At 46.2% G+C, this 24,299-nt stretch overlaps 1 protein-coding gene across 1 annotated transcript in view; it reads left to right on the top strand.

Annotated features, from left to right (window-relative positions):
* The window catches only part of LOC144116329 (tachykinin-like peptides receptor 86C), a 669,775-nt gene that overhangs the window by 400,776 nt on the left and 244,700 nt on the right, over positions 1 to 24,299 (top strand). The window lies entirely within an intron of this gene.

The following is a 24,299-nucleotide window of genomic DNA, read 5'->3' as shown; positions in this document are numbered from 1 at the left end:
TGATATGTCATTTACTACCATTCCAACTATGGAAGCAGACTAGCTGAAGTGTTGCAGTGGATTAATGCTACGTAATACTGATTATAGAGTATATTTCTGGCTGACGTGACGTTAACACCAACCACAGGTTATAGCCATTGTTCGGTGAATGAAACAGAAAAAAAGCATCAAGAAGAAATTCAGTTATAAATTAGTTTTGGCAGTCATAGGCGCATAACACGTGGTAAACCATGTATTTTAATAGCTAACGATTCATTTTAAAGAAGAAAACAGGCAAGTAAAATTAGTCTATGAACTTTTAAGCGCCTACAGCACAACACAGCGGGGCGCATATTACACGTCCCATGACAGAGTTGCCATGTGTACTAAGAAATGAGATGACTGTTGAGTCATCGTTCCGGAGTGTGTATATGACGGAAGCCAAAAGTCACCGAAAGCAATCGTTATATATATATATATATATATATATATATAAGGGAAATAAAATGAGGGGCTCGTTTGACAAACATATTAAGGAAGCCAACAGTCACCGAAACCAAGGTGCATAGGGAAATGTTTTCTATTTTTTTTTAATTTCTAATGCCAATCAATTGTTTTAAAGAAAATTACTTATAAACCAGCAGAAAAAACAGCCATCCATCCCACCGGCGGCATGGCTGTTTTTTCTGCTGGTTTATAAGTAATTTTATTTAAACCAATTGATTGGCATTACAAATTAAAAAAAAATAGAAAACATTCCCCTATGCACCTTGGTTTCGGTGACTGTTGGCTTCCTTAAAATATATATATATATATATATATATATATATATATATATATATATATATATATATATATATATATATATATATAGGTGGCATAGGAGAGCTGTAGCACAGTTTCCGCCCTCGCCATTAGATGACGTTCCACGTCACTCCCGCGGTAATACAGGACGTGCTACGTCTGCCGCTGTGGACGAGGGTGCCGCTGGTGAACACTCGCAAGGTTCTCTTACACCCAATAAACATAAATACCCACGAGAGCAGCAGATTGAACAGCCGTCGCCGTAGCTCAGTTGGTAGAGCACCGGACGGTCTCCTGATGTGTACCGAGCATTACGGCGTCGAAGGTTATAGTGTTGGGCGTCTGGGCATTGTTGTTCGAGAATCCGCACTCTGGCCAGCTGACGAGCCTCTGCAGCGAGGTGCTGGAAGGTGTGAAGATCCGCATTCGGGTCGATGTCGTCCACATGCGGTAACATGGCGTCCAGCATCGTGGTCACGTCGCGGCCGTAAACGAGACGGAACGGTGGCATGTTTGTCGTTTCCTGTACGGCCCGTCTGAGGGTGGTAGGATGTCGTCTTTCGCTGGTCTGTATGACTGTGGCGTAAAATCTGCTGCAGGATGTCAACCATGAATGCTGTACCCCTGTCGGTGATTAGGATCTCCGGTGCACCATGACGCAAAACGGTCTCATGGATGAAAAATTTTGCCACGTCAAGGGCTGTGGCGCTTGGCAGAGCTGATGTTTCCGCGTATCGTGGCAGGTAGTCCGTTGCCACGATGATCCACTTGTTTCCGAATGAGAAAGAGAGAATGGGCCCAGCATGTCCATCCCGATCTGCTGGAAAGGCCGCGATGGTAATGCTATAGGCTTCAAGAAGCCAGCTGGTTTTTTTTAGGGCACTTTGCGACGGTGACAGCCTGGGCACGTTCTGACGTAGCGTGCAACGTCCGACTGAAGGCGGAACCAGTAATACTTCTCTTTGATCCTTGCAAGCGTGGGGGCTACACCCAAATGTCCAGAAGTCGGTTCATCGCGTGAAGCTTGAAGGATTTCGTCACAAAGGCTCGTCGGTATGGCAATGAGGTGTTGCTGATTGTTTGCGGCGAAATTGTTTTCACGAAGACACTATGGCGAACGCAGAGTGACGCTACCGAGCGCTTGAAAGCCTTCGGGACAGACGGGCGGGTTCCGTTCAGAAACTCCATGAGGTGCCGAAGTCCCTGGTCGGCGTATTGTTTTTCAGCGAGGCTCGTTCCACTGATTGCATTTAAGGCGACGTCGTCGTCGTAGTTACCGTCCTCCGTTGGGAATTCGACCGGGGGCGCGCGAGAGGCAATCGGAGGTCGAGTGCTTCTGGCCGGACTGGTACGCCACTGTCATGTCGTATTCCAGGAGGCGCAGACTCCATCTGACATGCGGGCTGACGGGTCTTTGAGGGTCGCGAGCCAACACAAGGAATGATGGTCCGTAACTACAGTAAAAACGTTTCCCATAAAGGTAGGGTCGAAATTTCGACGTCGCCCACACTATCGCTAGACTCACTTTCTCAGTTGCTGAGTAGTTAGCTTCAGCGTGAGACAAAGAGCGCCTGGCGTAAGCGATGACTCATTCGCGACTGGTGTGAATTTGGGCTAGAACGGCACCCAGGCCGACGTTCCTTGCATCAGCATGAAGCTCCCTATCTGCGTTTTCGTCGAAGTGAGCCAGAAATGGAGGTGCTTGCAGGTGGCGTTGAAGAGTTTCAAATGCTTGTGCTTGAGGGGCGGCGTCCCACGTGAAAGGCGTGTCTGCCCTCGTCAAACGCTTCAGGGGCTCGGCAATTCGAGCGAAATCTTTCACAAAGCGACGTTAGTAGGCACATAATCCTAGAAAGCGGCGGACTGTCTTTTGGTCTTGCGGTGGAGGGATATTGCCAATAGCTTTGGTTTTGTGTGGGTCCGGCCGAACTCCCTCGTAACTGACGACGCGACCCAAGAACTCTAGCTCAGTGTAAGCAAAGTGGCATTTCTCATTTTTCAACGTTAGCCCAGAAGACTTTATGGCAGGCGCCACAACTTCGAGGCGCCGAAGGTGCTCCTCGAACATTGGGGGAACACAACAACGTCATCAATGTAGACGAGGCATGCCTGCCACTTCAGGTCTGCCATAACTGTGTCCATCAGCCGTTGGAACGTTCGGGTGCAGAGCACAAACCAAATGGCATTGCCTTAAACTCATAGAGCCCGTCTGGAGTAATAAGTGCGGTTTTTCTCGGTCTCATTCATTTACCTCAGTTTGCCAATATCCTGATTTGAAGTGCATGGATGAGAAATATTTTGCATAGCAGAGGCGATCGAGAGCATCATCGATTCGAGGAAGCGGATGAACATCTTTTTTAGCTACTTTGTTTAGGCAACGGTAGTAAACACAGAACCGCAGTGTACCCTCTTTTGTCTTCACGAGGACGACAGGTGCCGCCCAGGGACAACGGGAGGGCTGAATGACGTCGTCTCGAAGCATCTCCTTAATTTGACGGTTGATTGCGGCGCGTTCAGTGGAAGACACACGGTAAGGTAACTGTCGGAGAGGGTGCACGGCGTCATCCGTAATTATCCGATACTTGGCCAAATGTGTTCTTCCGGCGCGGGAAGAAGTAGACAAGGTATCGCCCTAGCGCTGGAGATTTTCTACTTGGCCTCGCTGCTGCGGCGAAAGCGCGGGGTTAATGTCGTACTGGAAGTCGGGAACACCGGTGTGAACTTCTGTTGACGACACCATGGCAAGGCTGGGCGCTTGTCGAATGTCCGAGATACTATGAAGGTTGGCCACAGTAGTCCCAAGGCTGAGATGTTGGTGCTCACCTTCAAAATTCGTAAGCAGTACTTCAATTTATCGGTTTTCGAGGCAAACTACCCCTCTGGCGACATCAAGACAGCGGTCGAAAAGCATAATTTGTTTGCTTTCGACGACACCTTCAAACTTCCGCAGCGTCTTCGCGCCGACAAATGCCACAACACTCGAACGGGGTAGAAAGGTGACGTCATCAATGATATAAAGATCCGCGGAACGTTCGGAAGCACTGTGGATTGCGTTCTCCGTGCAGAACGTCACTGACTTTGATTTAAGGTCAATGACCGCGCCATTTTCTGTGAAAAAATCCATTCCGAGGATTACGTCCCGGGAACACTGGTCGAGTACAACGAAGGCTGCCAGGCACGTGTCCTCTTCGATGGTCACTCGTGACGTGCACTTGCCAGCTGGGGTGATCAAATGGCGCCCGGCAGTACGAAGCTGTGGGCCCGTCCAAGGTGTGGTCACCTTTTTCAGAGTCGCGGCAAAAGGACCACTGATTACCGAGTAGTCGGCGCCGGTGTCCACAAGTGCGGTGACGTCGGTACCGTCGATTGAAATGTTCAGATCAACAGTTGCAGCCGTAGGTGTACGGAGTCCGCTCACGGCTGCGGTGCGGCGCCAGGCGATTTCGTTGCGCGGAGAATTGATGCGGCGAGGCGTGTTATCTGGCTGGTGATTGACGGTGCGTCGTAGAGGCGGTCGGTCATGTCTGAGCAGCGGTGGAGGATCTTGAACATGTTGCCGGTGAGCAACCTTCTCCCCCAAAGGTTGCCGCTTCTAGTTTTCCCGACGGGGACTAGGAGACCTTCAGCGCGAAATTTCGGTGGAAGAACGTTGCGGAGACGAGAAACGACGTGGAGATGGCGACCGATCATACTAGTGTGGTGCTTCGGGTGCCGCGGCCAGGTAATCGCTTATTTCTCGAGGCCATTCACCACGCTGCGGTCGGGGCGCATCGGCACTATATCCTTGCAGACCATACGTCGGTAACGACAGTTGCGGTAGGCGTGACCGGGCGCGCCGCCGTGATAGCACAGAGGGCGCTGATCGGCAGTACGCCAGACGTCGCTCTTCCGAGGGGGGACCTAAGAAGGGTGAGGAAAGGGGTGGTTGGCGGCGAATGTGGACTGGTGTATCGGGGCGACTTGGAGGCGGCGGTGAACGGCGAACGGCTGCGGCGTATGTCATCATGTGGGGTGTTGTGTTCGGTTGAAGAGGGTCTGGCGGCGTGAACGCCTGTTGGACCTCTTCAAGAATAATGACCGAAATGGAAGAAACGTCCGGATGGTCTCCCGAATGACGTCTCCCGGATGGTCTCCGAGATTAGGCCGTGTGTGCCAAGAAAAAAAAAATAACCGTTCATACACACTTAACACGAATGACACGAGATGGGAGGTTTATCCGTGTTCGTCCGCTTTAAAATACCGCATCGCCAGACGAGAACACCGGTAACACGGTGCACATGTCATCATAAACACCGAAGCAACACCAGCTAGAACTGACGGTGTGCTAACGAGGTCCGCAATCGTTCATCAGCCGTCTCTAACGAAGTGGTTGTCGCCATTCGGAACCTTCCGAACGGTGTAGAAAAAAACACCGTAAGGCAACTGAGACGGAGCGAGGTCGAATTCCTGCTGCTGTTCAAAAGAACGCGCCAGTGGAACTGTACTTTTATCTGTTTCGCTTAGTTCCGGAACGAAGCAGCAAGTTTTGGTTTCGGTCGAGATGCAATCGACAGCAGGCGGCGCAAAGGATCAGAAGACAGCGAGAGCCGTGACTCATGAGTGCGGACGCTGTGACCAAAACGGCGTAAGCTCTAGGCCTAGCAGCGCCAGCGGGGCCGTCTCGGATTGCGTCGCAGAATTGAGCGCGGTGGGTTGTCTGGAGCCTCTCTTGGAACGGATATCGTGAGCGGCGACTGTGCGTTTGCCCCTGCTGCTTTTCGATGCGCGACGGAGAAAGGAAATATGGATGCTTAAACGAGTTCACCGAAGGGGATATCGTAAACGGCGGCTGAGCTTGCCGCTCGCTCTGGTTTGCGAATGGCGGTATGGCGCCGTTGTGAGCGAATTGAGACAAGCGCTGGCTTTGCCGCGCCCTTGGCAAGCGGGAGAGAAATTTCTATCTCGACACTGCTGCCCGGAAGGATATTTTTGAATCCCTGCCGTCTCACATCCGTCTCGCCGTCATGGTAAGTGATTTTGCGTCTTAAATATCGTTGTACGATAAAGACGTGAGCAGGCTTCTGTGGAGCGCTGAAGCACTGTGCTGCGGAATGGAGCAAAACATTAGCGCAGTTTTCTTAACGAGGCGCTGCCAGTGATTGGGTTGTTTTATATGACTATGCGCCAGCGCTTGAGCACCTGCATTGTCAGTCAATCCCACTGCCTGCGTTATAAGCTCGCCTTCATTCCGCAAAGCACCGCACGAGCGCTCTGTTGTACAAGTCTGCTTGCGTCTACACTGAAGTACACCTTGCAAGCGGCTGTATGTTTTCGGCATTGTTATTTTAGTGCCCTCCGAAGCACTTGTGTCATTTTAGTTTGGATATGTGCAGCATTTTTGGCCTCTCTTAATTTCATGCATGCTCGCAGAACGAGGTATGCGGCATCGCTATTAACATAAAAAAAATCAGGTCGCTTTTTCTAAAATGCCATGGTTCCCCACAAAAAAAAAAAACATAATTTTGCTTATCGTGCGCGTCGCAGCAAATTTATGAATGTGCTCAAAGCTTCTGAAGTGCATACTTGTATTCTGCCGTCATAGATTCGGCCGCCACATTTATAATTCCAATCTTATTTTTTGTTGCTTTCAGTCAATGGCGCAATCTCTTTGTCACTGGAACACGAGTGAAAGCGAGAAAGCAACGGCTGTCAGTTCTTGCCTTATGTTCTGCGGTTCGTTGCGGCATAACTTCGATCGGTGCAGTATAAACGTGCTGTCACTATTTGTGAAAATATAACAGCTGCTTTAATTTCAAAGCATCACATACTTCATTGCCTTGCTCAGCTATCATTATTGGAGTCAGTAATTCGAACGACATACATTTTACTCATAATGATTTGTTTGGTAACAAACCTGACTGGACATTGTTCTATACAGGTTCTAATCTATTAAGAACTCCAAGGTGGCATCAGTTTAATCTACAAGCAGTACCAAACAGTTCAGAGTTATGTCGCAAAGAAAGATGCCCCCTGCAACACTTGTAGGTATTTTTGTGCAAATTATTGGTGGACATAGGCAGGAACTGAAATTTTTGTACGAAAATAGCAGCTCAGTATTTATCTGAGCATCTGATGACTACCTTTTAGGCACAGAAATTACTCAAATTTAGTCATTGATGTCACGAGCCTTAGCAAAGCTTGGGTTTTGTGATTATTTATTTTAAAATGGGGCTGGCACAAAGCCCTGGTATTTCGTTATCTTGCAAAGAGGCGGGATGCAAACAGTGACAGTAAGGAGCTGCTGACCCCCAAGGGATTTTCTTTAAAATTCAGGCATAGTTACTTGTGCAATTAAAAAAAAAAGACAATAGTAGGAATAAGGAGCCAGTGTAACTGCTGCAACTATGCTCAGTTCTTAAAATAGAGTAGTTTCATGACTAAACCAGATGCAGCGTACTGACACGCTGCTATTTTGGGATTTGCATTGCTGCTGTCTCATTTTCACGCGTGTTCACTACCACTCTTTTGCAACTAGCCAATAATCCAATGTTGTGATGGTTGTGGTTTCTTTAGACTTGCACGAAATTATGGAGAGGTGATCACCGTGTTTTGCTTTTGCGATTGTGGTTTTTTTTAATTTTATTGACAAATCGTAATGAGGTCTGGATACGGTGCAGCTATTTTTTATTTTCAGTTGGAAAAGAGTGTTTTGTGTTGTAGTCTTCGATGGCATCCAATCATTGTGGAGTGCTACTTCACAAGCTGTGTATAATGGCGAAATACACTTTGAACAACACCATACCAGTTTTGTATTTTTAGGTCTTCATTATACACACGCAAATATGATTCATGGGGAGTACTGATTGTTGCATCCCGGGCTGTTATAGGTGCTCAAAATGTGGTTCCCTAGAGAACATTTGCTTCTTTGATGCTCAGCAAAAATTCCTGTAATCGCCATATGTATCAAATGTCACAGATAAAGCAAGAGTGGTAGATTTCTGTGCAGCCATACCTTTCAAATACGCACTTTGTATCACGCTCCCTTATGAGCAGTGGCTCACCATTGTTTCTTTAGCCTTTAGTTCGATTACAGTTAGGCTGTTGCCGCACTGGTTGCAATTAAATGAGATTGAGCAGCTCAGTTGTCTTATAGCTAGAATATGGTTTTCAAATCTTTGGCAGGGAGGCCTTTGCAGCATTTTGTTTAACTTTTGCATAGTTGTGGTGACCCACTAAATCTGATCACGGCTCTAATGGACAAATCATATGTACAGTTGCACCTCTGTAATATGGACACTTTGGTTTCCGAGCAAAATTCTCGCAATGTGATTCATCCATACTAACGAATCATGAATGAAAAAGTTTTGATACAAAACTTGTCACCAAGGTCTCCTGCACATAGCAGTGGGCAATGAAGTTGAAGTTAGACAGTGTTGATAGCTCCAAGTACATTAGCCTGGTTATCATTATCTTTAAAAATCGGTCAGTCACATGTTTGAACTTCGCATTTCTTTGACTTTATTCTTGAAAAAATTGGGTTGAGCAGTGTTTTTCTATGTAAAATTTCTCACTTTGAGGAGGGGAGACCACCCCCTCATGAATTCATCCCTAGGATAGTGTAGTCATAATGTGCATTATACAAAAATGCGATAGTATTTTAATTCAGTTCTACAAGGGTCAGAAATGTCAGTGATATTTCGTTTTTAATTTTGCAGGACCAAACACTTACAGCATGCCTTCTCACCTATCAAGGCGCACTTTTCCTGTTCATTGGCCATCACCCTGTAGTGAAAACCTCATCGCTTCTGTGAGGTGTCTGCTGTTTGCAGCCTTGTGTGTGTTCCGTTTGGAAAATCTAAAGAAGGCACTCTGTCTGCTGACCTTTCTTGAGAGTGCTTTTAGATATTTGGCTTAAAATAAACCACGCTTCGATGGCTTTGAGCTCATCAGTTTTAAAAACTAATTCGTCTTTCCTTCACAGCTGCCTCTTCTATCTGCCTGTACATGTTTTGCATGTATAGTTTTTTAGTACTGTTTGAAATACTGGTAGTGGAACAAAAACTGTGCTGCTATAACTTATTAATGTTAACATGATACAGTTGGCCAGAGTGAAGAAAAACGAAAAGAATATCAGCATGAATCTGTGAGAAAACTGATGTATAGCCTTTGTCAAAAAGTACAGAGCCAAAGGGTTTGGCTTCCAAGCCGTGTAATAAGGCCTCTGAGCATCCATGGATGTCCAACATTCACGGTGGTCAGGTCAAGATTTTCTGTACCTTCAAGAGATCTGGAATGCTAGCGATGCACAACAAGGCTCAGAAGCGAATTCCTTGGGCTCTAAACTTCGACAAATGCTGTACTCGCATTATGTGACAGCATGAAAAGACATGACAAACAGGAACAGCAACATTTCGTTGACCCTAAGAATCATCAACCCACTGGTTTCTTGTCCCTGCATGGGCTAGTCTTATTTTTATCTTTTTGCATCTAGCTCGGACAGCTTCCTTGAATCACTGTCAGCATTTTGTAATTTTTGTTTTTTAATAGACTTCCCGTTCTGCCACATGACACATTTGCTAGCATTTATACATATCCTTTAATTAGAAAAAATAATGGTGATAATGGATTTGGTGAACAATTAAGTTTTCAAGCAAATATGTGCTTAGACACAGGTCTTCAGAAATTCAATTACTTATTTAATCACAAAGTTACTAGTCCTTAGTCTGATCAGTTGCGATGGGAACTTTTCTAGAATTTTTCTTCACTTCGTCCTAAAGTGAAGGTGATGAATGCCTTTCTCGCGATCAAAGAGAATGCCTGTGTCCTGAGCGCTTTGACCTTAGGCCATGTGTTTTTGCTTTGCTTGTAGTGCGCACAGTCATGTAATACCAGGATGACTAATTCCTTGTGTTTTCAGCATTAGTCATTACTTGTTAGCTAAATTGAAAAGCATGTGTGCATGTGTTTCCGTATTCTAATTTTTTCCATATAAGTTACGAGTGCTGCATTTTATTTCTGACAGGCTCCTTCAATGGGTGGCTAACATATTGTTCGGGGCACATAAACTTTCTCTAGAGCATAGGCATCCATATATTGAGTGTAAAGTTTTGTTTTGTGTTCTTTTTAAGTGATTGTCTGTTAAATTGAATGTATTGTATACCTTTTCTAAGGTTATGTTCATCCTATGTGTTTCTCAAGAACAAACACAAACATTAGAGGTTGGATACCTGTGATATTTTACTGTAGATTTAGTGGGCTGCTTTAGGATGTCTGTTTAGTATTTCTTTTACTGTAGTTTGTAATGTGCATCTTGAAGTTAGCCACTTGGAATTAGCCACTGGAAATTGTCTGGTGCATAACATTTTTTTAGCTAATCTTATCTGACAGCACCAGTTAGCCAGAAGTGTAGCAAGGAAGTTCAAGTCTACTCTGCATTGTTTTTCATGATTTGCTATTGTATCGTTATGATTACTTTTAGGTACTGATTTCAAGTTAGTCCCTATCTCTAATACCTGTTCAAGAATTGTGGTTTCAAATGTTGTTTATTGTCCTCCATTTCAAAAAATAAAATTGTAATCTACAGGTCTTTGTGACCTTTTCGTTATTTTACACAGGCTCATCAGTTTCTTTTCAATTGAATAAGCTTGACATGTTAAGCAGCCTTTTAATGCTGCTGGTGTTAATATTTCAGATATGTGTGTAGGTTAGTAACTGACATTTGTGATAATCCAGTGCTATTTGTAGCGGTGGTCTGTGTTATTCAGTATTTTCGAACATCCAATGGAATGAATATAAGTCGCATGCAGAAGCTAAAATGTGAACAGCTTTTTGAGGACGTGCTATTAACATTGTTCGGTAAAGTGCTTAAAACTGCAGTCCCGGAAAAAAAAATGTCTAACAAACTTACACAGCTACCTTGCACTATGAAGGTAAAATCCAAGAACCATATTTTTGTTCGAAAATAAAACCACGGAGCACAAGCTATATGCCATGTTTTTGCGTAATCCTTACTGCGAATCTTTCTGCTTTTATCGACTTTGAGGACTTACCGACTGGATGAAAATAGTGCTCGAAAATATTTTCAATGTGCGAGTGGAGCACTGAATTCAAAATTTTCTTTAAGAAAGATCTATTATGGACTGCAAAAATAAGCGACAGTAATGAATGAATTTTAAGGATACAATATACGAATTCATTTTTTTTAAACTTCTGAAGGCTGAGAGATGACAAACATTTTTTGTTCAATATAAAGCTGCCCGCTAGTGGCTTGTGCACCATTCAGGTTCTTTAACTTCAGGGATTCGGTTTTTAAACCCCAGTGAAGAGACGGTATACTTTTACGAGAAGAAAAATGTGTTCGAGGAATTTGTCACGTAGATCCGTTACCACGGTCTTGCTTTCAGTTTCATTGCCTGTCGTCTCCCCAACTCTGCTTTTCTTACCCATTGCGAACCACCCCGTCAAGATACTTTCGGCTAGCGCCGGAGCCACGGTTTGTGTATTTTTTACAGAAGTGCCGTATACTCAGCGGAGTCAGATTAAAGACGTTTTTTTGCCTCCACCGCTGGTCTCGTTTTGTTTCCGCGATGTACGACAGTGCGCTGCGACGTGACTGGGACGTCGTGTGTATGCATGGCGCCACGATCGTGCAACGCAGTCATCCAGGAGTAGGTGAAGACAGCGGTCCGATGCACTTTGTATCCAGCGTTCTTGCCCTGTTCCTTACACTACTACTTCGTAACGGCATGGACGGAACGGGGCAGGTTGTTATATCTCAAAATTGAAGTTCGATTGGGCTTTGTTCATGATTACAAAGCGTATTCGAACCTGATTATTGTGATTAACTAACTAGCACCGTTCCACCTATATAGTTAGCAGTTCTAGTAGCCCTGTAAGAAAGAGCAAAAATGCAATAAAGAAAAACGGACCGCTGTCATCATCTCCTCCTAGATTCCGGCGTTGCAAAATTGGCGCCTGCATAAACACGACACCGCAGCCAACGCTCAGCGTATCACCGCGGTTGAAACCTCCCATTTCAAACCGGAAGTGCATCGTATTTTTTGGTGTAAAAATCTACACCATATATACTCCCATTGTCAACCGCAAGTGCTTCGTATTTTTTGGTATAAAATTTTATACCCAATCTGCTCGCTTCGCCAACCGTAAGTCCTCCGTATTTTTTGGTGCTGAAATCTACCCCAAGTCTAACGGTGTTATTGAACCTCGATTTGGGAGGACGCTAGAGGACAAGCCAAAAACACCCGTTTGGGTTGATTTGTGTTTAATGTGTAGCAAAAAATGGGAAAGGATCTCTCAAAACACGATGCCACTAACAGCAGAAGCTGCTGGATGCATCAACCTGGGCTTAGGGTTTCTTTCAGTGGATGCGCTTTGCGATACGTCCTTTAATGGAGTGTGTTGTTGATGGGATACTTTCGGGAAAAGTACTCCTTCAGACATAATTAAAAACTTTGCGCAGAATAACGCAGGCTCGTATGTGTGTGTGCATGTATCTCCCTCCCGTCCTGTGTTTTTCTGCGCTACACCAACTGTGTCGCTACACCAACTGGCCCAACGTTCTAGCCTATTATACTCCTTCAGAATTTCTTCAGCGAAAAAAAAAATCGTAATACGCGGTTTTGCTCTATTTTTTGCTTTGCGTAAATGCGGGCTTTTTTTCGTCACATGGCATTTTCGGTAGTCACCGAAACCAAGTAGCATAGGTTAATGTTTTCGCTTTTTTATATTTCGTGGGCTTAATCAATTGGGTAATAGTGCAGTTGCTTTATCGCTGAAAGATAACTATTTAGAAATCAGAAGGAAAAGCAACCACACGCTTCAGGTGGGATCCGAATGCTCGTCCTCCGAATTTCGCATGCGGTTCTTTACAAACTGAGCTACGGCGGCGGGTTTTTATGTTGCGTGTAACCTAATCTTGAGAGTGTCTACCACCACCACCCTCCTTAGCGGCGGACGCAATGTATTATCGCGAGCGTCACGTGGAACGTAATCTAACGGAGAGGAGGGAAGGTGTTCTAGAACCCTCTAAGGAGCTGTGCGATAACTTACAGGTTGTTGCGTAATGTACTTACTGTACGCTGACATTTTCTGCGTGTCTCTTCCCTGGCAACGTGGGGTTTTGACGCCTTTAGTGCGTGCACATGCTTCTGGAGCGCGATAGCTGCTGTCTTGCGTGATTTGCTGTTCTCGTGCAGCTCCTGCCATCCACATACTTGTCACCGCGCTGCACGTTTGCGTTTCCGACTTCTCGGGCGGACAGCTCATCTAAATTGGCGGTGATCCGTATAGGGGAGGGCTTGGCGAGCTTTGCCAAGCGTCACACCTTTTTTTGGAGGAATGCGTCCGTGTTTTTTCTCTTTCATGTCCGCCCATTTCGGACCGTCCGCGGACGAGCTCTTCCCTTTCACAGCGATAAACAATGTCCCTCTGCAATACAGCCGTGCAGTTTAACACGACCACGTCTGGTGCATACTGCGTACGTGGCTCAGAATACACGTGTGCATGGGCGAAGGTGAGGAGGAGGAACAAGTTGTCGACCGAGAAGATATCCCCGATACTGTACCGGACTTCCACAGCAGATCCGGGAAGGCGAGGAGTCAGATTAAGAGAAGCGCAGTGATCCGTCAAGCCCATCGTCCTCTGTCCGAGCGCACTGGAAGATCAAGTTATTATGCAGGTGTTACCTGTGGTGACCCAAATTAACAAGTATATAAGAAGACCAAGGAGAAGAAAGTCTCTACATAGGGCATAGGCCCCGCAGGGGGGCGCCTGCAGCTTGCAGGCGTCGCGACGGTGAGTGGCGACACCGCGGGTTCCCGAGCATCCGCAGGGACATCCCCGCAAGGGGATGATGGTGAACTGTGCATCACCACGGACCCGAGCACCCGCGCCTCGCCGTGCGTGGCATCGCCGTGTCCGGGGAAAAGGGGATCCTGGTGGTTGAGCCGATGCCGAGCGTTTGGACCTTTAAGGCCTCTCGGCGGAGGCAACACACCACTTTGGCCCCAGCTTCCTGTAGACGGCACCTCCGGCCTGACCCGACCGGGGGAAATCGGCAGTCGCCTTTTCCTATCCTCCCCTCCATCTTTCACTTTCCTATCTTCTTTCTCACAACTCTCCTATCCCCTACTCACTTCTTGGTTTCCCCTTTTCCTGGCGGCGAGGGTTAACCTTGTGTGACGAACTACCCTGAGTTGCGTCATATTCGGTTATAGTTGCGGTGTACAGCTGACGCGGGCAGGCCTTGCTTGCAACCTCCTGTCCCGTCCCCATGTTGGGCTCCGTGGTGGGTGGCTGGCACCGCAACCGAAAAACAACTTTTTTTATGGATCCCTTTCCTTCAACAAATGATCGCCCTCATAAACGAGGGCGGACCGATGCCACTACGCAGTTCCTGCAAAAAACAAAAGTTTTCCCTAGGTACCATGTCGTACATAGTGAAAATCTAGATCAACCAGCTAGAAAAATGTCCCCATTCATTGTTTCTAAATCTCTTACCGACGCCCTGGGCCTTGGCTACAAGGTGACGAAGCTAGCCAGTGGCGACCTACTCCTCCAAATCCGAGACAAAGTGCAATTTTCCAAACTCCCATCCATAGTGTCCTTTGGAGACATTCCTGTATCCATTACTGCACATCGATCACTAAACACAGTGAAAGGAGTAATATCTGAACACGATTTCCTGAACCTTTCTGAAGAAGAGATGTTGGAGGGTCTGAAAGACCAGAACGTCACCGAAGTACATTGTATTAAAATCCGAAAAGATGACAAGGAAATAGCAACAAAACACATAGTCCTGACCTTTACCTCCAGCCAACTTCCCGAAACCATAGAAGTAGGATATCTCAAAATAAATGTAAGACCGTACATCCCAAACCCCAGACGCTGCTTCAAATGTCAAAGATTTGGCCATGGCTCACAGAGCTGTCGTGGCCGCCAAACATGCGCCAAATGTTCGTCAAAAAATCATGAATCTGTGGACTGCAGTGCTTCACCACTGTGCGCGAACTGCGAAGCGGATCACCCCGCGTACTCGAGGTAATGTCCTACCTGGAAGAGAGAGAAGGAAATAATAACAATAAAGACAAAGGAAAACATAACATACCAAGAAGCACGAAAAAGACTCCCATCAGCTTTCCAGTTCACGGCAAAAACAAATTTCGCCGATGTGGTGCGCAGGGGCGGCACACCACACCAGGCTTCGGCCACTGCCCAGGAAATGCCTGAGGCAGGGCCACCCCCGCCCCCGGCAGACGCAGCGAAGGCTGCCCTGCCACCTCTGAGCAAGGGCCCGCCGGCCCCTCAGTCGGCCGCCCGTAAGGCTTCCCCAAGTCGGGAGAAGCCCACAAACCGTACACCTGCGGGTTCATCGCGGAAGTCCAGAGCCTCTAATGAGGCGATGGACACAACTCAGAACTCGCCTTTGCTGCAGCAGAGGCACAGCTCCCTGGAGCGAAAAAAAAGACCCCGGTATTGGCACCCCCAAAACCGGTACCCTAAGTTTTAACTACACTAGTTAAATATGGCGTTCCTTATACAGTGGAACTGCAGAGCACTAATAAATAACTACTCTGACATAAGAGAGCTATTAAACACAATGTCCCCGGTGGCTTTGTGCTTACAGGAGACCAACTTAGGTCCAAAACAAAAAAATATTTTAAACAAAGACAATATCTTTCGGTGTGACCGAGAGCAAGCAAGCAAACTGTCTGGAGGTGTTGCCATTGTCATCCAGAATGGTGTGGCAACCCACGAGATCAAACTTAAAACCAAATACGAAGCCGTCGCAGTCACCATTCTTCATTTTAAAACACTCACAATATGCACCATATATCTTGAACCACACCTAACAGTAACACTTCATGATTTAGAATCCCTTTTAGAACAGCTACCGGAGCCATATCTGATAGTTGGTGATTTTAATGCCCACTCCGGTTTTTGGGGCAGTGCACACACTGATGCAAGAGGTCGTATTTTAGAAGATTTTATTCTAAGTAATAATGTTTGCCTTCTTAACACCGGAAAAGATACATACTGCTCTCCGAGCACGGGAAAAATGAGTTGCATAGATTTGTCTTTTACTTCACCTTCTATCTTTTGTGATTTTAAATGGGATGTCATCGATAACCCATACGGCAGCGATCCTCTCCCTGTATCAATAAGCCTAACATCCCCACCACTAGTCACCCCAACGAAACCACGACGGTGGAAGTTACAATTAGCCGACTGGGAACTTTTTAGAGAAAGGGCCAGCTTAGATAAAATATTTTCAGATGACCTCAGCATAGACGAACTGAATGAAGCTATCACGAACTGCATTTTAACAGCTGCACGCCTAGCAATTCCTCGGTCATCTGGAGTAGTAAACCAGAATCACAAAATTTGATTTACACAGGAATGCAGAGATGCAAAAAAGAAACAAAACAAAGCTTGGGGAATTTTTCGTAGGTACCCAACGCACGAGAACTTAATAAGCTTTAAAAAGGCAAGAGCAAAAGCTCGATATATTCGCCGTAATGCAGAAAAAACTTCATGGCAAGGTTACGTGTCCTCAATAAACAGCTCAATTACGTCAAAACAAATGTGGGAGATGGTAAAAAAAATAAATGGCAGCTACTCCCCATTTACAGTTCCGTTTCTATCAACTCCTGGCATACAGACAAATTTAGAAGAACAGGCAGATATTTTAGGTGAATATTTTTCTGCAGTTTCCAGTTCATCTCACTACAGAGAATCATTCCTGAAATACAAAAACGCAGCTGAAAAACAAAGACTGCCGACAAGTGGCAGTTCAAATGAGCCCTATAATAACCTACTTACAATCCAAGAAATTAATAGAGTACTGTCCGCTAGTAAGCAAACTGCACCTGGCCCAGATGAAATACATTATCAAATGCTGGCTCATCTCTCTGAACCGGCTGTGGAGGCGCTTTTAAATTTTTTAACAAAGTTTGGGTATCGGGGAAACTTCCCGAAGCCTGGAAGATGGCCGTCATTATTCCTCTATTAAAACCCGGAAAGCCCTCTACCCTTCCTAGCAGCTATAGGCCCATAGCTCTGACTAGCTGCCTAGCGAAATCTTTTGAAAGTGTATTGAACATAAGACTATCATTCGTGTTAGAAGACCGGGAGCTTCTGGATGTTCATCAATGCGGTTTTAAAAAGGCTTGCTCCACCACCGACCACCTGGTTCGTCTTGAAAACACTGTTCGTGAGGCTTTTCTACACAGACAGCATTGTCTCGCTGTCTTCTTCGATTTAGAGAAGGCGTATGACACAACGTGGAGATTTGGGATTATTCAGGACCTGGCTGAACTGGGCATCCGCGGCAGGATGTTGAACTGCCTTAAAGACTTTTTGTCTAACCGTACATTTCACGTCCGCCTAGGCTCAACCCTTTCAAGGAAGTTTATCCAGGAAAACGGAGTACCTCAAGGATGTATTTTGAGCACAACACTCTTTATTGTAAAAATGAATTCTATCAGGAAAATAATCCCAAGGTCCGTAATGTATTCTGTCTATGTAGATGATCTCCAGATAGCTTACACATCCTCGAATATATCAACATGTGAACGACAGATACAGCTAACAATAAATAAACTGGCAATATGGGCAGACCAAAATGGCTTCCGTTTTTCTCCACAGAAATCGGTGGCCATTCTTTTTTCACTCAGACGAGGCATGCAGATAGATCCCACCCTACACCTGAACGAAATAGACTTAGCCGTGAAAAAAAACATAAATTTCTAGGTGTAACATTCGACAGAAAGCTCACCTTCATGCCTCACATAAATGAGCTGAAAAAGAAGGCTTCTCGGTCCCTGAACATACTCAAAGTGCTGTCGAGAAAACACTGGGGAGCCGATAGGACATGTCTGTTACAAATATACCGCTCTGTAGTACGCTCTACCCTGGATTACGGATGTGTAGTGTATGGGTCAGCGAGACCATCGTACCTCAAACGGCTAGATCCGGTACATAATTTAGGTTTACGTCTCTCCACTGGTGCATATAGGACATCACCCATAAACAGTCTCCATGTAGAGACCAATGAACCATCGCTTACAGATAGAAGAGCCATACTCACATGCTCATACATTCTAAAAATCCGTTCACTGCATAAACATCTATGTTACCCTATCGCCACAAAGTGCCTTTCTAGAACACTCTTCAACAGCAAGCCGCAAGCTACTCGGCCTCTCCTCTTGCGATTTGAAGACATGTGCCGTTACCTTAGTATATTAGACGTATTGCCAAACATTGCCCGAAGGCGAGGTCCACTGCCGCCATGGCACAATTTCCCTGAAATCTGTGATTTCACTCTAACACAGTTCCGTAAGAAACAAATTCCGCAACAACATATAATACAAGAATTCCTCACACTCGAGGAAAAGTATACTACTTGCACAGCATTTTATACCGACGGTTCAAAAACAGATGCATACGTTGGAAGTGCAGTTGTACAGGGAAATTGGAATAAGATAGTAAGACTTCCACAGTGCGCTTCCATCTTCACTGCGGAATGTTACGCCATTTGTGTAGCCATAGAAAAAATACTAAACGAGAACCTACCCAACAGTATTATTTACACAGACTCACTAAGTGTGCTCACAGCCCTTCATCCTAGAAATGCAATAACCCCGCTGCTTGGCGACCTCATACACAACATTACAACAGCCATAGCTCAAGGACAAAACATAAGACTCTGCTGGGTACCATGTCATGTTGGCATAAAGGGCAATGAAAGAGCAGATTTGTGCGCTGCTCAAGCTTGTGAAAAGCAAATTAAAAACATAAATGTGCCCTATAGAGATTGCATGAACTTAATACATATTAATGCAAGGAAGAAATGGCAGTCCACCTGGAACAACGAACTAAATAACAAACTACGGTTAATAAAACCAGTCCTAGGTGAATGGAAGTCATGTGTGCACCAGAAACGTTTCAAAGAGGTCATTATCTGCCGTCTCCGGATAGGTCACACACACTTCACACACAACTTTCTGCTAAGGAAAGAAGACACTGTAGTAGAACGAAAAGTTGGGCGAGTTAAAAAGTCACATGACCTGACGTCACTCGCGCACATGCCCAGAAATACAACAGTCTATGACTATATCATGAGTCAAGATTAAAACCTTACAACGCGATTTCAGAACTCTGTGATTAACCGAAAAAACACGAGACAGCCAGAAAAAAACAAAGGTACTAAAAAACAAAGGTACTAAAAAAAAACACAAATCACGTGTTGTCAAGAAAAGCGACCTCTTTATCGACCATCAATAAGGAAGGCTGACTGGTTTCCTTCTTCTTTGTCTTCCGTCCCTTTCGCTCTGTTTTTTCCACCCAAAATGAAGGAAAGAAGACATACCTGTTTGTACATGCGGAGATGAACTTACAGTGAATCACATTTTAATTTCATGCTCTAAACTGGAAAGGCTACGGAAAATGTGTTTTTCTCCGTTTTATAACCAATGCATCCCTTTTCATCCAGCACTGCTCTTGAGTGATAACGCAATTGTAGACATGTCCTGTGTTTTTAGATTTTTAACAGAAGCTGGTTTTCTTAAAAATATTTAAATCATGACCCAGTACTTCGCCTGATACACCTCGGCCATTCCTCATTCCTGAGAAAAAGGGTGAGGTCTGTATTTGATTGGTTGGAAGCCTCGAGATCCTTACCCTAATAAGGATGGCTGCTGAGGTGACCCGACCCCCTTTAAACGTTTTTATAGTACCCATTTCTAGCATCTTTTTCCTTCATCATCATGAGGTAATTTTAACTATTTAAGCACTCTGCACCAGCGACGATTTTCACATTTCTATAAAATCATCCAGAGATTTCTCCTATACCTCCAGCTTGGCGCATGATGGCCTTAGTTGCCTATGCGCCATAAAACCCAACACAACACAACAGGGCATAGGCTGCTGTGAAAACAACCGCAGGAACAAAACGTTGTTAGTGTATACTCATTGTCTTAGAGCATTCCTTTTTGCTGTACCTTAATGACACACTCGCGGCCATGACTGGGAGTTTTGTTTGTTTTTTTCGGTGTCCTGCAGAACACTGTAGAACCCTTAGGCTAGTGCTGCAAGGCTATGTGGACGGGCTTAGAGGGATAAAGAGGATAAAGAGGCAGTTACGGGCAGATGCACGGTTTACTGTGTACGAATGAGGCCAGTTTTGGAAGCCTCGGTGCCATTTACATTTGATGGTGTTAAAATATATACAGCTCTCAGATGGTAACACAAGACGTAATGAGTGTCACCACTTCGCGCACTTCTGCGTGCGCTCCCAGACACCCTCAGAGCCGCGGTCTCGGTCACAGAGGAGATGCCCTCGACTCAGCGTGGCAAGCTCAGCCGGAGACCAGCTACCAAGTGACAAGGGGTTGGTCGTTTGGTGCCCAGCTTTCGCCGGTTGCAAGCCAGAGAATGGGTCGGAGCCAAAGGTTCACAAAACAAAACAAAGTTTATACAGCGAAGAGACGATACAAAGGATTGCACTATCACTCGTACGAGCACATACAAAGTGATTCACCAATACCATGCAACACGTGCAAGGTAACACTTGAGAGAGATAACAATTCAACAAAATCTTTGCACCTAAAGTGCACTAACACAGGGAGAGACAAATAAACAAAACACAATTTGTTCACTGGGTACTTCGACAGTCCGACGACTTCAGGAGCACGACGGGCCGATCCGCAGACTGGCACACGTTGTCTCGCTGGTCCAGGCTGGGCGAGTAGTGTTTTTTGCGGTTTTTTGCTGTTTTTTGTTTTACCTTACCGCGCGCGGGCGCGATTGCTTAGGTGCAGCGCCGGTTTTTTTCGAACATGCGCCGAATTTTGTGACACTGCCCCTTCCTTTAAGAATATTGTGCAACAATATTCACAAAACACAAAATTCGTGCGCACATGCTTGCGCTCACAATCTATTTTGCGGACGCCAGAATACATACATTCAATCAGGTTCTTACATACATGACACTTAGCAATAGTCACAAAGTACTAACACATACCGCAACTCGGCAACACATTATACAACAACAAACAGGGAGCATTCAAGTTCAAGGCATGCTTGCACCTATAGTTCCAGATACATTTCCTGCTTGCGCTTCTGTAATGCGCGCGTGAGGACCTTCACAGTTCACAAGAGTCTGTTCGACTCGCGGGTCTTTCTCTCGGTCAACCTGGGCTTCTGTTTCGCCGCTCAACCTGAACCCTCCAGATAAATTTGCCGACTCGGAAAAGGATTGTGCGCTAAGGTATGCACACACAAACAAGATTATCAATGGATTCCAGGGAACCTGCGTCAAAGCACACAGGCTCACAATATTGACCGGTGTTAATACCCTCTTGGTCACATTCCAGAAATTTCCTGGGTGATCGAAAGGCAGCTGAAATAATGTGCACAACAGCACTATGAACATGTCCACAACCTGCGCTAAGCTGAGCTTAGCCAGAGTTTCAGACACCTGGTCCTCTTGAGCTGTCTCTCTTTCGCATTTCGCTGCTTCCTTGTGACCCTTCCGCGGCCTTTCTTTAGGCTTCGCACGGCTTTCTACTTCAGTGCTCGTCCCTTCCTGCGGAAACGTTTTTTCTTCGGAATGTTCCTCTGCAGGACTCTTCCGTTCTTGATGCTTGACTGCTCCTTTCTTTGAGCTCGCACGCTGGCGCTTCCTTCGCCACTTCCTTTTCGCTTGGCGATAACTGCGCCGTTCCGAAGAGCAGGATTCGGACTTCTCTGTCTCGTCGCTACTGTCTGAGGTCTTTGGAAATTTTGCTCCCTTTATGTTGCCCAATATGAGGTCGTATATGGGGCGCTCCTTGCACAGTACAGTTAGTTTCCCGCTGTAGTAGGGAGTCCGCACATGTACTTCCGCTTCCGGCAATCGCAGAAGCGAGCCGTCCACTAGCCGCACAAGGCTCTTCGTTCCCGTGAGATCCTTATCTCTCACTAATTTTCGTCTTATTATTACAGCGCTGCTTCCCGTGTCTCGCAACACTGTTATTGTTTTTCTCCTACCTTCCCAGTCCGGACAGGCATTCTGTTCATTTTGGCTTCCGGTAGCGCGTTCACAACGGTGTTCACGACTGGTACCTTCTTGCCGTTCTTCAGTTCTACAAAGCCATTTTCATCTTCTTCCTCCAGGTGGTGACCTGAGGAGGACCGTATGCACGATACCTGGGGAATGGGCTTGCTTGGATTCGGACAAACCGCGGCTCTGTGCCCCTTCTGTCCGCACATAAAACAAGCTGTTGGGCTACTGTTCGTAGCGCTGTTGTGGCAATTAGATGCGTAGTGGCCTGACTTGTTGCACAGGTAGCAGTTTGGTGGAGCCTTTGGGCTAAATCGGGCGTCACGGCTGTCGGTTTTCCCCGCGCTCTCCGAATTCGCATTCTTAATTTTGGCCTGATTTGCTCCTCCTTGAGCTTCAAGAAATTGGTCGGCAAGATCTAACATTTCGGAGAGAGTCTTGGCTCTTCTTTCCTTCAGGTACAGCGAGAAGCTCGGGTGACAGCTACTCAGGAATTGTTCCTTGATGAGTAGCTCACGAAGTTCGCCGTATTCCTGTGCAATTTATGAAAGTTCCATCGACTGATCAAAGATGTGGCTTAATCTTGCCGCATACTGGGTTGCCGTTTCGCCATCTATGGGCTTCCCAGTTCTGAATTTATCTCGGAATTCTTCGGTGGTGAGTTTTTTGTTTTACTTTACGGCGCGCGGGCGCGATTGCTTATGCGCAGCGCCGGTTTTTTTCGAACATGCGCCGAATTTTGTGACACCGAGTACGATAATGCAATGCCTACGCTGCAATTGGGATAAACACAAATACAATAAACTTATAGAGCAATAGCGTCAACCAGCAAGCCAGCAAAGCCTCCACACTTTGTAATAAAAAGATATTCGTGCTAAACGTAAAAGTAAAAGCCATATACACTGTCTAAGCCGTTAAACACGATTTCTGCAGATGCCGATATAGCAAAAAGCTGCATTTGAGAGCATTACTGCATCAGCATTAGACAGCTCTGGCCCTCACTGATTTCGTCGCCGGCATGTACGCCCGTGTGTCACTTTTTAAGCCACAGCGAACTGGTCCAGAGCCACAGCAAATGTTGTAACGAGCATTTCACCCAAGGGTAAACTTGCTCCGCCTGTGAAAAGTTCCTCCAAAGATGCCCAGGAGTCGCATTTCTTCCTGAGCTGCTCGCTAGACTGACTGGCACCGTGGCAGGCGAGCGGGTTGTGCTTTGTGTTTTATTTTTATATTTTGTTAGTCGTTTCAGAGTATAAACCTAATCTGCATTAACTGGAAAGATAAAAATTGAGTAATTCGTCCGTTACCCGCCGCTTGGGGGCAGTGATATCACGGTGGTCGAGAGGGTTGCCACGTGACTTTTAGTGTGTTGCACTAGATGCCTCTCTAGCGAAAAATTGGCTGCCGGTTTAGCATTGCTAGGCATGTAATATTGAGTGAAACCGCAGTTTTTTGCAGGTTGACACCACCGCCACGTACCGCAAAACGCGATTGAGGTGTCCACTGACCCAGGGAGCCAGTTGTACACGTCTTCAACTTTTTCGTTGTCAATGCCAATTTACCCAATGTACGCCGGCGGCCTATGCTCCAGTTCCGCGTTTCTGCAGGAATGTTGTCAACGCCAACGCGTATTGCTCTAGCGCCTTGCTCCTGACACAACGTTGTTCATGCCAACGCATGGAGCGCACATCTCTCTGTCCCTATCGCCACATAGTATAAAGCACGAAATTTAGTTTTATAGTAGCATTAGTTGATTAAGAATTCGATGTGCAATGGACAGTGCGAGAATGTGTTGCACTTTAGCATGAGGCGTGAGCGGCTGCGGCGATAGCCTAGTGCTCTCGTGAGGTGGCCAGAGAAGCTGATCTTTCCGCGCTGCGCCAGATTGGAATCCCAGTCGCTGCTATATTTTATTTTTTTATTTATAATTCGTCCAAGGTCACCCTCGAGGTCAAGCTTTACACAAATCGCTGAGTCGGTTTGATCTCGCGAAGTATTGCTTTCGCACCGTAAGCCATACTGTCGGCGGTTGAAGCCTGAGTATGGCAGCCTGCACACAACCCGTGGCAGGTAGACAAGTGCAAAGGAGGAACAAATTGGAGGGGACACTTAAGCTCCGCATTAAGGGCATGACGAGAAAGCGCTAATGGGTTAATGCCCACATAGCACTCATAGATTCGTCGGAGTGCTCATACCACTCCTGCAGCAGTGCCGCAGCGGTTGAGCGATGCGGCAGTGGCCTGCGATAGCAGGCGCTGCCACCGGTCGGGCTTGTGCGACCCAGGGTGCTCTGCCCGAGCAACCTCTCGCGACCAAACATTAATTTAACCGCCACAAGGACAGGCCGGTCCACCTGCACCCTAGGTTGCTTCACTTTTTTGTGAATTTTTCGCTCACAGTCAATGACGCCAAGACCGACAAGAGATGCCGAAGGCGACTCCGGCTTTTCTGCCGCACGTACGGGCTACTTAACGCT

The sequence above is a fragment of the Amblyomma americanum genome, chromosome 1, assembly GCF_052857255.1.
Source record: "Amblyomma americanum isolate KBUSLIRL-KWMA chromosome 1, ASM5285725v1, whole genome shotgun sequence".
In the NCBI taxonomy this organism is placed as follows: domain Eukaryota; kingdom Metazoa; phylum Arthropoda; class Arachnida; order Ixodida; family Ixodidae; genus Amblyomma; species Amblyomma americanum.
Note: the sequence above shows the minus strand (reverse complement) of the source record. Positions and strands in the feature narration are given on the sequence as shown.